At 41.0% G+C, this 14,371-nt stretch overlaps 1 protein-coding gene across 4 annotated transcripts in view; it reads right to left on the bottom strand.

Moving 5' to 3' along the window:
- The window catches only part of RARB (retinoic acid receptor beta), a 1,106,099-nt gene that overhangs the window by 912,949 nt on the left and 178,779 nt on the right, over positions 1 to 14,371 (bottom strand). For 3 of the 4 annotated variants that reach the window (XM_077491424.1, XM_077491427.1, XM_077491426.1), the window contains exon 2: positions 3,678 to 3,751. The gene's annotated coding sequence lies outside the window, so the exon portion shown is untranslated. Of the gene's footprint in view, positions 1 to 3,672; positions 3,752 to 14,371 lie in introns of all 4 variants that reach the window. The other variant, XM_077491425.1, reaches the window with a different exon arrangement.

The following is a 14,371-nucleotide window of genomic DNA, read 5'->3' as shown; positions in this document are numbered from 1 at the left end:
TTTAATAATGCTTAAAGTGAAACAATAAAAGTGTAATATTCCTTTAAATTTCGTACATGGGGGATGTCTATAGTATGCTTGTAAAGGGATGCATGTTTCCCATTCTTAGAACTGTCCCTGCACCCGCAGTGTCATTTCTGCAGGAAAAAAAGTCATTTAAAAGCACTCCTGGCTATAATGAATTGTCAGCTCCCCGTAATACAGAGAACAGTTATTAAAAGTCATTCCCAAAAAAACGTCAGTTTTTAAAACTTTTTTTTTTGCATTGATATATGTCCCCTGGGGCAGGACCCAGGTCCCCAAACACTTTTTATGACAATAACTTGCATATAAGCCTTTAAAATTAGCACTTTAGATTTCTCCCATAGACTTTTAGAGGATGTTCTGCGGCTTCGAAATTGCCACAAACACCCCAAATTGTTCGCTGTTCAGCAAACAGGCAATGTTCAAGTCGACATGAGTTTGACTCAAACTCGAAGCTCATCCCTACTTGTAGCTCTTTAACTTCAATTTGTATTTCTGAAAAATGTTCCTGGTAGTTAACACCAAACCCTTGCACCTCAGCGATTTGATGATGAGAGGAGCCAAAGCAGCTGCTACAATGGCCCCCGTGTTTTAGGCCAGATTATTCTGCAACGGTACGAGAACAGGCTGGGAGGCTAGTGACTATAGCAGTAAAGATGTTCACAGTTAATCAGCTGATCTCCCTTGCAGATAATGTAGGCCTTATCTGAGGCAAGGCGTCTAAGCAGTAGCCAGTCTGATGGTGGAGATGGTTTTTGCTGCATGCTAGTGCCAGGTCACGGCCATCTGGATTGCCAAGCATGTAGATAGGAAGTGGGGGTCAGGTAACGGATGAAGTAGACAAGGAACAAGCAGAAACGTAACTGGTGAACAACCCAAAAGATCAGTAACAAGTAGTAGCTGGAGGGGATCAGATAGAAGCATGATCAATGAAAAAGCACAGGGTTAACAATGAGTGGTAGCAAAGATAAGGGCAGCAGTAGGTATGCAAGAAGCAAGATATCAGCTGATGAGAGCACAGTAATCTGGCAAACAGGAAGCACAGAGACATGGTGTATATCAGGAAGTTCATGGGAGGAGCAAAGAGTTCAAGATTCACCAGAAACAAATTCAATGTGGGTATGTTTCATTCACTAGCAAAGTCAATGACGCTCTGAGACGCCAATCCCTTTTTATACATACTATGCTCATATAGTGAATTTGTAAACTTACCCCAGGCTATATCATTTTAATTTATGACTGATTTATGATGATTTAATTTTATTTATATGACCATCCAACATAGAAAATGGTTTCAGGTTTTCAGATTCCTGAGTATCCCCCATACGCTTCTGAGGTTTCTGTGAGCTGTACTTGTAATAACTAGCTGGTATACTCCAGTCAGAAGTATTCATGAAACAATGTTGTTTGAATGCAAAGAAGCTATTTTAGGGCATGTACAGTCCACGCATAGCAACCACAGCAAAGTGATGAAGAATGGGAATTAAATAGGCTTTAGAAAATGAGCCATGCACAGCAAATGTGTCACAGTTAGCCAACTTGAAATAGGTGAACCCGGTCTTTAAACTGACAAACTGTTGAATACACAGCATATTATAAAACAAGCTAGAGACCTGGATGCCATTTACTGGTTATGGGGAAGCCACTCCATTTATGTGGGAAAGATAAAAATTAATAAAGGAATAAATGATAGCAGAGTACTGAATATTTAGATGGCAATTTGCATGCCTCTCATGCTCCAAAATGGAAAGTATTATCAGTTAAAACTCGTGTGCTAAGGTCCCCTTTGGCAATTCATCAAAGGAAAGTGGTGAGGAACCACAGGATCTGAACTGCTTTCTAGAGTTGGCAGTGTAATTAATAGCAAGCTGCATTCATCATTCGCAATCAATACCTGGGAGGCATCCCAGGCAGGGATGAGAAAACCTGCATAAGCTATCAGGGTAATAATTATGTGAATTCCAGGATATTATTTTTCACCATTCCGAACTTTATACTCTAAGATTTTCACCTGAAGATCTGAGGTGCACTGGGCAAAGCATCTTAAACACTTGCTAATAAAAATAAAAACTTTTCACGTTCAGATAGAAATAGATCACCTCAGAAAATAATTGCACTCAAGCGGCAGTGAGATTGCTTCAAGTTGCCGTGATTTAATATGAGTGTGAAGATAAATGCAAGGAGCAAGTCTGTAGCTTTGTCTTTGCTGTGAAGACAATATTTTAGTGCTGAAAAAAATTAACCGTTCAGGGAGAGAAAAAAACATATTATTAGTGTGTAGAATCTGTAAACTTCTGGCAAACTGGAATCAATACACGGGGACTGCTTATAAAATTATATACCGCCAGGCTCCTTGTTCAGGCCCCCTACCTAAAAGCAAAACCTTGTCTGTAACCTCTATGTAAATGACACTACATTGGTCCAGGATCCACCCTTGGCTAGGACTGGATGGTGAAGGAACAGCAAGCGCATTCCTTTGCAATATAACAGGTCCTGATTGGCTAAGACTTCTGCCCCTTCATCCTCCAGTCTACATACTGCTGCATAGTGGATTTCAGGAGGCTGACTGCAGGACAAATTTAAGAACTTATGCTAGTTGCAAAAATATAGGTAATTATTTTGAATGATTACATAGCTTTAATACATGGCGTTTTCACATCTGTTTGGAGCTTAACAAATGTAACATTTATTGCACATGCAGTATAATGCTATTAGATTCCTATTAGATTGTACACTCTCCGGAGCAGGGCCCTCATAGTCCTCTTGTATTGAATTGTATTGTAACTGTACTATCTCCCTTTATAATGTAAAGAGCTGTATAAACTGACAGCCATAAATAAACCATGTATAATAATATTAATTACTTCACAGCTTTTATGTGTATGCAGGCTCTAGGACTATTGCACGATGGGGAATGATAAGGATCCGCTTGTTCCCTTAGAGGAACAGAGCTGTGTCTATAGAATGCTGAGTCTATCTACACTAAAAACAATTAAGAAAATATTCCAAAGATAGAGCTGCATTCTCTAGTATGTTGAATTCAACTTTTTCATATGCCATGTAAAAAAAAAAGTCCTTTGTGCATATGAACTTTTAGACCCTGGACTTGCTGGAAAACAGTGTCTGGCGTGCTTTCTTGGCTCTTCTTTCTGCTCCCTGGCGCCCAATGCAATATATAGAAACACTAGGTTAAGCATCAGCTTTAGGCAATCTTAATAGGAAGTCAAGCTGCAACATCTGTCCACTTTTGAAGCTGGTGTCCATTCACTTATGTATATCACTCTCATGTACACCCCTACTGCGAGACTGTCTGATCTAGAAGAGTTTTTACACATATCCTGGATATACTTATCTACCCAATATCTATGTCTAAGTACCTTTTCAGTAAATCTGTGTTCAGATGAAAAGCAATTATAGCGTATGCATTTTTATCTTGATCCTTCTGCCTAAGCTTGAGCAAGCTAGGTAACAAATTAAACCTCTTTGGCTTTCTATATGGTTCAAGAGATATTACTGATTCAAATGCCAATGAGTTGAAATGTAGAGCCTGATAGCAGGCCAAGTTCAAAGTGGAATTATCCTAAAATGTAAACATATAACACGCAGATACTGTATATGACAAAGATATAAATAGTCCAAACGTAATACCTTACATTAGATGGCCAGTTTTAGCCTTTCTCCATCAGTAGCAGCCATAACGACCTCTTCCACAGTATATGAAACTTTGCTGTATGCAAAAAAACAAAAGAAATGCATATATATTATTATACAGGATTTACTGTATATTGCGCCAACATTTTCTACACATGATAAAATATCTGCCCCTTCAGGTGGCATGAAGTGAAACTCCAACTATTAGGTAGAAGCTTTCAGGCTTTTATTGACGTCTCTGTATCCATCAAATAGCATTCCTTCTCATTTTCTATCCCAGTGACAATGATTTCATGAGAACATGAAGTGAGAGTAAATCTCTCCAGCAGGGACACAACAGCAAAAACACTTCTTTGAGATGACTGGGTGAAATCTTGTTTTTTTATTGTTGTCTGTGAGTGATCCCTGTGGTAGATGTTTTCATGTTCTATTCTTGCGGGATTTAGTTATTTTGTTTGCATGTCTTTGTAAAATTATTATACTGCTATTGTAGTCACCAGTCTTAGCTGGTAAATCCTGAGGGGCAAGGGTAATGCTGAACAGGTTTTTGAGTGCTTTTCAGAGAAATACCACCCCTGCAGGACAAGCCATATAAACCTGACTACCTTGGGGTTTTCTGCCATGTAGTTGCCATGCTGTTGCACGACTTCACCTTGTAGGAGCCCGTCAAGATTCCAAATAGTATGGGATTACAGGGACTTAAAGCCACCAGTTATGGATTTATACTGCCAAGTATAAATTTGCTACCAATTATGGGCTCTTGCCTTGATAAGGACTGTAATTGACTTTCACACCAAATTAAGGTATGACTACCTCATAGAGCACAAGGGAGCGCACAACTAAAAGGGCACGTAGAAGACTTTGTACAGTATTGTGTGTCAAATATGGCTTTTGAGAACTGTTGCTTTGTTACCCTCAACCATTTTAATACAAATGTATCGTTAAACCAATCTACCTAGTCTGAACTCACTAAAGGGGTGCATGCAGGGTGTATTTAAGAACAGGACTTATTTAAAAAGGACGAGAGAAGTTAGAGAAGATACAGTATAGAGGTCTAATGAGCAAAGAAGCTGTTCTAAGGAGTCTATATTGCCGTACTAATGGTTATCCTACATTTGTCTAATGCTTAAGCACCCAATCAGCCAGAAGGTCGGTGACTTGGCATGTGAGATGGAGACTTTGGTAGTGAAGGGGTTGATTCTTGGGCCCTTTACTGTTGACCAGTTCTTCACATATCAGGATCATCCTCACAGCACAGAGAATCTAGGGACCTAGCCTTGGAGTCACATGTGATAAACTGAGGTCTCAACAGGAGAAAAAGCATGTGTTTACGAGTAATGTGACAAATAAAAAATAAACTGCGCTCAGGGAAAAACTAAAATGAATGAAAAAATATAATGATAAATTAATAAATTAAACTAAAATAAAATAAAATAAAGGCCGCAGCTCTGAGTGGGATACACACACTAGAATAAATTGTAGGAAGATTTTGGAAAGCTGCGCCACTAACCCTATTCAAAAATAATGAAAAATACCTAAGGAATTAATAGCACACACATAAATAAATGAATATTTGTTGCCTATTATATAAATAACATTAATATCGCACAAATTAATTGAGCAAAAAGGACATAAAAAATAAATTATATATAACAGAAAAAACTGCTTGAAGAGAGCCAAAGCTGAAAGATAGAGTCCACTATGTATGTTCTTATCAGGACACCATGGTGAATCCACACGAAACTGCAAACCAGTGCCCAGCATTGCAAAAAAACAACTTCCACGGTCAGCAATCGGGTATATCACCAGCATTAGCCCAAGAAAGAGAAAGATGCCTCCATAGTGTAAAACCATTCAGATATTTTATTATACTATAAACGATTGCACTTACGTAAAGTATCCATTAAAACAGCATAGAAAGTAAATCACAAAAAGCCGGCCGGCATTCAAAAGCCCGTCCTCCCCTTGTAGAGCGTGGTGGCGTCACTGCGTACCATCCCAGACGCGTTTCGTCATAAATGACGTTATCAATGGGTACGAGTAATGTGCTTCCTGTATCCAATAGCATCATGCGGATCATAGTCACTGAGAGTGAGCTGATGGGACTGCAGAGTTGGTGGAGACTGGTACAGGCCCTGTAGTATGGGCTCAGAAACTCTGCACCTCTGGGGAGAGGGAAAGACTAACAGAAGTCGTGTGCATGATGCATATGCAGCCATCAGGGCTGGCCCTACCATGGATCCCACTAGGTGGGGTCGTGCCAGGGCCGTATTTAATACGGGACAAATGCCCTGGGCCCAGTCCCTGTTTTGGGGCCTGAAAGAGCTGCCCCTGGAGCCCACGCTACCTGCACATGGAGGGCTTCCCCACAATGCCACTGGCATTGAGGGAGCGGTAGTCCACAGAGAGCAGGGAAGGGGGTGTATCCGGGAGCACCACTGACTCTCAGACCCTGTCCCAATGCAGTCTGTATGGTTGGGAGAAGACAGAGGCTGCAGGTGCAGCTAAGTAAATGGTTTGGGGTGGGAGCGGCAGCACTGAGATCCTGTAGTTTGGATCGGAGGTGAAGTGAGCTGGCTGACAGGTAGGCCCTTCTCCCAAATGCGATGTGCAATTAAACTGGCTGCCTTTGGATTGTCTGACGAGGCTGTACTGATGGACACTAATAGGCTGCACTGATGAGGTGGCACTGATGGGCACTGATACGCTGCACTGGTGGGCAATGATAAGGTGGAACTGATAGGCACTGATAGGCTGCACTGGTGGGCACTAATGAGGTGGCACTGATGGGAACTGATAGGCTGCACTGGTGGGCACTGATGGACACTGATATGCTGCACTGGTAGACATTAATAGGCTGCACTGATGGTCACTGATGAGGTGGCACTGATGGACACTGATAAACTGTACTTGTGGGCACTGATGAGGTGGCACAGATGGACACTGATATGCTGCACTGGTAGACACTGATAGGCTGCACTGGTGAGCACTGATGAGGTGGGACTGATAGGCACTGATAGGCTGCACTGGTGGGCACTGATCAGGTGGCACTGATGGACACTGATAGGCTGCAGTGATGGGCACTGATGAGGTGGTACTGATGGACCCTGGCCTGAAAGGTGGGGTTCCTGATATTTACTACCCACATATAGCAAGGACACAAACAATCTGAAGTTGTAGGATAGCCAAAAACAAATTCAATTTTATCTGCGCAATTTTTTAACAGGGATCAAAAAAGGGATGTACAATTCAGGACAGGAGCCAGTCTAAAAAAAAAAAAAAAAAAGGACGCACTGTACCTAGATGAACCTGTGTGCAAGGGGCCTTACAATGACATATAACAATGAGGACCAAAAACATGGTTAGGCATACACTTTTTCTGACATTTTCTTTACATTTAACAATACAAGTTAAAATCAGTATTTATTGCTAGACAATAACTTAAAACCCTCAAACATTATATGTTTTTTTTATGTCATACTGTTTTTTCTGCAACGTTTTTTCAAATGCAATTTCTTTTTTAAAATACATTTTAATTAATAAAAAAAAAGAAGACATAATATATCAATTTTTTTGTATCATAAGAAAGATGACGTTACACCAATTAAATCGATGCCTAACATGTCATGTCATAAATATTTAGCTGATTCCTGTATAGATCCAGCACTGTGCCCATCTGCAGGTTTTTGTCCCCTCTCCTGTCCCGTCGATGGATGCACACAGTCCCGCTCAGGAGCGAGCCTGCACATGTACCAACATAAGAAGTGGCTCCCTATAGTGACTTACGGAGAAGAGGAACTGAGATTACCAGCAGGGGACCCCAGAAGAGGAAGTTCGCTACCGCTCTGTGCAATACCCTTGCACAGAGCAGTTAACTATAACATCTTTTTTTATATTAGTAGAAAAAAGTTTAACCTTACAACCTCTTTAAAGCTGTTCCTGTTTACTTTGCTACCTGATGCAGTTTAAGAGATCCACTATCTCTCTTTTTGGTTCAGATATGCTTGAAGCTCTGGACAATTGTAATTCTAGCCATTCCCACCATCAAAGACACTAAGGGGCTTATGTATGAAAAGTATGCTAAATCATTTCTTTTTGCTTTTTGCTTATAGCAACCAATTTAGAATCCTCTGCACAGCAAAAATGATAGCTGGAAGAGGTATTAATGGGCAAAAATAAATATTTTAGCTGGTACTTTTCATACATAAACCCCTTAAGAAAGTGCACAAGGTTGTAGATCCCGTATTCCTTCAGTGGTTCCTTGGAGTTTAGAATGATGGGAAGCCCCTAGTTCCATGTAACCCTAAAGGGCACCTCCAGAAAAAAAAAATGTTTCACATTTTCACATGCTTGGGAAAGTCTTTTTCATAATAGTGACAACAAAGGACACTAAAGCAACATTGGACTTAAAGTGGACCTTCTATGAAAATAGAAGGTCTGTTTTACTCACAACTCCCATCCTCCAAATACAAATGGCTTTAAAGAAGTTAAAAAGGAAAAAAAAAATACTTAGCTCAGCCTGGCTTTCACGACACGGGCGACATCACAACATTCCCGCAATGGTTTAGAGTGAACTATCATGGGATTTCGAACACCCAGTTCTCCCAGGAAGCAAAGTGACGTCACAGTGCCTCCCAAAAGCGTGAGAAGAACCAAGGTAAGTTTTTTTTATTTGCATAAGCATTATTTTTAAATAGCTTTTTAAAGTGGTGGGTGATGGAGAACTGTAAGTAAAAAGGACCTTCCATTTTTTTTAATAGATGGTCTGATTGAAACATAAAATCTGGCAGAAATAAGAGCATCTATGATAGTCAGAGATATCAATTAGACTCTACATGTCATCTTTCAAGAAGAACTTATAAAGTAAAAGCTACATCCTTTTGGTACCATGGTAACTTTCGTTCTGCCATCATTTAAACCTTCCTCAGGATGTGGCGTGTTTGCTTTATTGCGTCATTTGTGCTTTAATCCCATTTTCACCGTCTTGATGGTTTTCTACAAACAGTTAAACTTCTGGGAAAGAAAGACAAAATTTGCTTTTGATATTAATCTCTCTCAAGATGTCTCTCTCAGCACTTTATGGAGAGCACATAAAGCTGTGGCCAGAGGGAGATTAATACGCATTGCTTCATGTTGAAAGACAGCAAACACGATTCACGGAGTACAATTATCTCCTCTGCTATTTAAATTAGAGATGTTTCATAGGAAGCAGATGGATGACGAAACTGTGTGCAAATTCTAACCCCTACACCTACAACACACATCTAAAATGCGCAAATAGGCTTTACAGGTTTACTATAAACATGACCTGTTATTTTAATATTAAGGGATTACAAGATCCTTTCAGTAAGCTAAGTACTTTATATGTATAATTCATGATCTGATGAGTGCAGCATGATAGAATCCACTGGCATGAATTGCTTGCTATGCCTTGTTATATAATAAATTGTATATTATTCTCAGCAAATTTTAGATTTTCAGCATAAAAAAGAAATGCAAAGCCTACTTTAACCAAGACAAGTTTGAGTTAAAATGTATCTAAAGCTAAGAGCAAAAACTGAAAGTATTGTAGTTTACCAGCCATTGGATATGGTGACTGCATCCAGCTACCTGGCAATCCTGACTGATATAAATACAAATAATTACCACTCTAAGGTAATGACTTCTCCCAAAACAGCTGTCTCCACAATCCCACAGGGTGCTGGCTCTGTTTGCAACAGGAACTGAAGTAGAAAAGATGTAGCTGGATAGCCGCACTCCGAATTATTCAACTTTATTTCAAGAATGTAATTAAAATGATAGCATCTAGGCTGGTAAACAGACTAACTGCACAGCCGCTGACATGTTTCACACCGAACATGGTGCTTAGTCATAGCTACGACTTAGTCATAGCTATGACTATGCACCGTGTTCGGTATGAAACATGTCAGCGGCTGTGCAGTTAGTCTGTTTACCAGCCTAGATGCTATGATTTTAATTACATTTTTGAAATAAAGTTGAATAATTCGGAGTGCGGCTATCCAGCTACATCTTTTCTACCTGGCAATCCTGCCATTAATTCACTTTCTGTCCTAGGGTGACACCCGTACTAAGCAGGATCGTAACCCTAGGACTACATAGCACATCCCTCTCTTCTCCATAACAGGATCAGTTCATAAAGATAGCAGGGACTACCTGGATGACCAGCTTTTTTTGCACTTGTTGAAGAAATGTGATAAAATACTTTTAACATTATTTTTACCAGACGAAAAGGGAGCGAATTGGAAAAAGCCATTGTTGGAGTTTATGTACACTTTAAGAAGAAAAAAATACAGAAATTAGGCTTTCCTGTATGATCCTAACAGCTAACCACCCTGTAAATCTAACAGGAACTCTCTAAAGCTAACCCTTGCTGTGACACTTACCTTCCTTTTTAACCTTAACATAAACCCTTCCACTAACTCTAAGGTTGGCCATAGATGGGTAGTTTTTTTTTTGTTTTTTTTTAAGCCACTTGAGTAGATAGAGGAAAACCACCCCTTTCCCCCCTCCCCCACTAGGACATTATATTCTGACAGGGGGACTTGCAGCTTTCAGAATACGCTGATCAACAGATACAGTCGCCAATTGACAAAAGTTTTTCAGCATGTCCCTCTGACAGAAATCAATCAATCAACCTCTGTCAAGGAGGGATAGCCACAGACTGATCAAACTTTGGCCGGTTGCTGCTTAGCCATCCAAATTTCAGTCTGTCTATGGCCAGCTTTACACTAATCATTCCTGTAAAACCAATACTAACTGACCAATACTACTACTGACCCCTATAATGCCAGATAACCATAGATTAATATTTGGAAGTAATTTGATGGGTAGTGTAATGATTAGGATTAAAGCCATGAGAACACAGTATTATTGCAACAAGGGGGTACATTTGTGTGATTTGACCATTCTGCTGGCAGTAATTCCCAATCTGGCCACCAGGGGATTCACCAAAGTATCTCTCACACACACCATTGCTACCTGTTTAGCTATTTGATTTTGAGGGATTTATGCTTTATGGGAAGCTCACTGAATGTGTTTCTAATAAGATCTGCATAGTGAACTGAAACAGTGCCCAAGTAAACTGATTCTTCCCAGTCCTTGTGATCTTCAATTTGTTAAATAGGTTTCTGTATGAATACTTTTTTTTAGCAGTGGGCTGGCTCTTGGGAGGAGTTATGCAAATATCAAAATGCCTTTATGGGTGGGTGTCAATTTGGGTGAGTAATCCAAAAAATGCAGACTCAAAGTTTCTCTCCTCTCCCCAGGGTGCAGGAGTAGTCTCTCCACAATCATGAGCTGCCAAATATCCACATATACAGTATCTCACAAAAATGAGTACACCCATCACATTTTTGTAAATATTCTTTAATATCTTTTCATGTGAAAACAGTGAAGAAATTACACTTTGCTACAATGTAAATTAGTGAGTGTACAGCGTATATAACCATGTAAATTTGCTGTCCCCTCAAAAATAACTTGACACACAGCCATTAATGTCTAAACCGCTGGCAACAAAAGTGAGCACACCCCTAAGTGAAAATGTCCAAATTGGGCCTCAGTGTCAATATTTTGTGTGGCCACCTGTAATTTCCCGCACTCCCTTAACCCTCTTGGTCATGGAGTTCACCAGAGCGTCACAGGTTGTCACTGGAGTCCTCTTCCACTCCTCCATGATGACATCACGGAGCTGGCGGATGTTAGAGACCTTGCCCCACAGATGCTAAATAGGGTTTAAGTGTGGAGACATGCTTGGCCAGTCCATCATCTTTACCCTTAGCTTCTTTAGCAAGGCAGTGGTGATCTTGGAGGTGTGTTTGGGGTCATTATCATGTTGGAATACTGCTCTGCGGCCCAGTCTCCAAAGGGAGGGGATCATGCTCTGCTTCAGTATGTCACAGTACATGTTGGCATTCATGGTTCCCTCAATGAACTGTAGCTTCCCAGTGCCGGCAGCACTCATGCAGCCCCAGACCATGACATTTCCACCATCATGCTTGACTGTAGGCAGGACACACTTGTCTTTGTTCTCCTCACCTATTTGTCATTACACATGCTTGACACCATCTGAACAAAAAAGTTTATCTTGGTCTCATCAGACCACAGGACATGGTTCCAGTACTCCATGTCCTTAGTCTGCTTGTCTTCAGAAAACTGTTTGCAAGCTTTCTTGTGCATCATCTTTAGAAGAGACTTCCTTCTGGAATGACAGCCATGCAGACCAATTTGATGCAGTGTGTGGCATATGGTCTGAGCACTGACAGGCTCACCTTCCACCACTTCAACCTCTGCAGAAATGCTGGCAGCTCTCGTACATCTATTTCCCAAAGACAACCTCTGGATATGACGATGAGCACGTGTCCTCAACTTCTTTGGTCGACCATGGCAAGGCCTGTTCTGAGTGGAACTTGTCCTGTTAAACTGCTATATGGTCTTGGCCACCGTGCTGCAGCTCAGTTTCAGGGTCTTGGCAATCTTCTTATATCCTAGGCCATCTTTATGTAGAGCAACAATTCTTTTTTTCAGATCCTCAGAGCGTTCTTTGCCATGAGGTGCCATGTTGAACTTCCAGTGGCCAGTATGAGAGAATAAGAGTGAAAGTGATAACACCAAATTTAACACACCTGCTCCCCATTCACAAATAAGACCTTGTAACATTAACGAATCACATGACACCGGGGAGGGAAAATAGCTAATTGGGCCCGATTTGGACGTTTTCACTTTTGTTGCCAGCAGTAATGGCTGTGTGTTGAGTTATTTTGAGGGGACAGCAAATTTACACTGTTATACAAGTTGTACACTCACTACTTTACATATACGTAGCAAAGTGTAATTTCTTCAGTGTTGTCACATGAAAAGATATAATAAAATATTTACAAACATGTGAGGGGTGTACTCACTTTTGTGAGATATTCTAAATCTTCCAAAGAAGGGGCTCACCATAAAAGCCAATGTAGATTTTTTTAAGATTAAGGGTGCAACATACAAAGCCCACCTGATGTGACAACTACCCTAATGCGTTTCACTCCATCAATGGAGCTTAATCACAGTTTGCTGTGAAATCTGACAGAGCCTTTTCAGCACAGGAGAAAAGCCTGTACAACTGTGCCAGACCAAGGCAAGGCTGGAACCCACCTTTAAAGTATTACTAAACCCACAGTAGTAAAATCAGTCTGTTTATGCAGTAAAGCATGCTTGTTACACTCACTGTGGAACCTAAAGTGTTAGTCCTCTGCATCTCTGATCCTCCACTTCTTCCACAGTCCCCAAACCATCTCTTGGTAGAACAGAGGCTAGAGAGGTTTTTTTTTTCTTGGGAGGGTGCATGTGCAGGGCCAATAAGCACTGTACAGACAGAAGGTCCAGAGTCCTGCATCCTGATAGGACAGTCAGAGCAGAATGAAAACTCCTCCTATAAACTTTAACCAGACACTGATAAAAGTCACAAGACTGTTCTAACTGCTGATGGAAAAAGGTATTCAAACTATTGCATTTCCATGGTCTGTGTACTGTGGGAGACCAGGTAGAGTGAATGCAGGGTCCTTGGTTTAGTAACACTTTAAGACACTAAAAATTACGGCTGCAAAGCGCCTCTCCTGTCACTCGGGTTTTCACACTGGAGCGGTGCACTTGTGGGTCGTTAAAAAAAGTCCTGCAAGCAGGGGTTAAAAGCGCCCCACTAGCGGCCGAAAAGCACCTATAAAACAATGGTAAAGCTTTACCGGAGACGCCCCAAGCGCCCCAGTGTGAAAGTGCCCTTACTATATTTCCGCTAATGATTTGGCTGTTCTTTAAGTACAGCGGAACCTTGGATTACGAGCATAATCCTTTCCAGGAGAATGCTTGTAATCCAAAGCACTCGCATATCAAAGCGAGTTTCCCCATAGAAGTCAATGGAAACGAAGATAATTTGTTCCCTATTGACTTCTATTGCATGCAATACTGCATGTAGCCAGAGGTGGGGGGGGGGGGCGCCGGAGAGTCTTGGAAATACTCGGGCAGCTCGGCTGAACTCGGAAAGGTTTAGAAACACTCGGGAACAGAGTATTTCTGAGTGATTCTGAGTATTTCCAAATGGCTCCAAACTGTTCCATCTGTGCCCCTGCACCTCTGGTGAAATGTGATACTGTACACCACATTAGCTTGAATTTTGCTTGTTTGCGAGACAGCACTCGCAAACCGAGTAAGGATTTAAAAAAGAAGTTGCTTCTCTTTCAAAACACTCGTTAACCGCATTACTCGTTCCAAGGTTCCACTGTAATTGTATTCCATTTGTAGTATTGTCGGAATCCATGTAGTTAAGTGGAGATCTCCCAACACCCATTATTGGTGAAGATCTGCCTGTACAGTATATTTGCAGCCTAACAATAAGGCATCATGCACACAGGGTTATTAGAGGTGTTTGACTTGACCCTATGTTAGCCTATGTGTCCATGCACACATAGGTGTTTAGTAGGAGTTTTGGAACAGGAGTGTTTAGAGGCAGAGAAAAACCCCATCACTTGCACATTCAGGAGAGGAGCATTTGGTGGAAAAAACGCTGCACGTGTGTGATTGCAAGTAAATGTGCCTAAATGAGCCTAAACACTAGGTGCATTTAGCGCTTGAGTGTTCATGCATTCCAAAAGCCAGAATGAATTAATATTCTAGCCAATGGAATGAATGAATGCTCAATTGC

This window comes from Lithobates pipiens, unplaced genomic scaffold, assembly GCF_037356315.1.
Source record: "Lithobates pipiens isolate NorthernLeopardFrog02 unplaced genomic scaffold, aLitPip1_a1.2 Scaffold_19, whole genome shotgun sequence".
Classification (NCBI taxonomy): Eukaryota; Metazoa; Chordata; class Amphibia; order Anura; family Ranidae; genus Lithobates; species Lithobates pipiens.
This window is presented reverse-complemented; position numbering and strand designations above follow the sequence as displayed.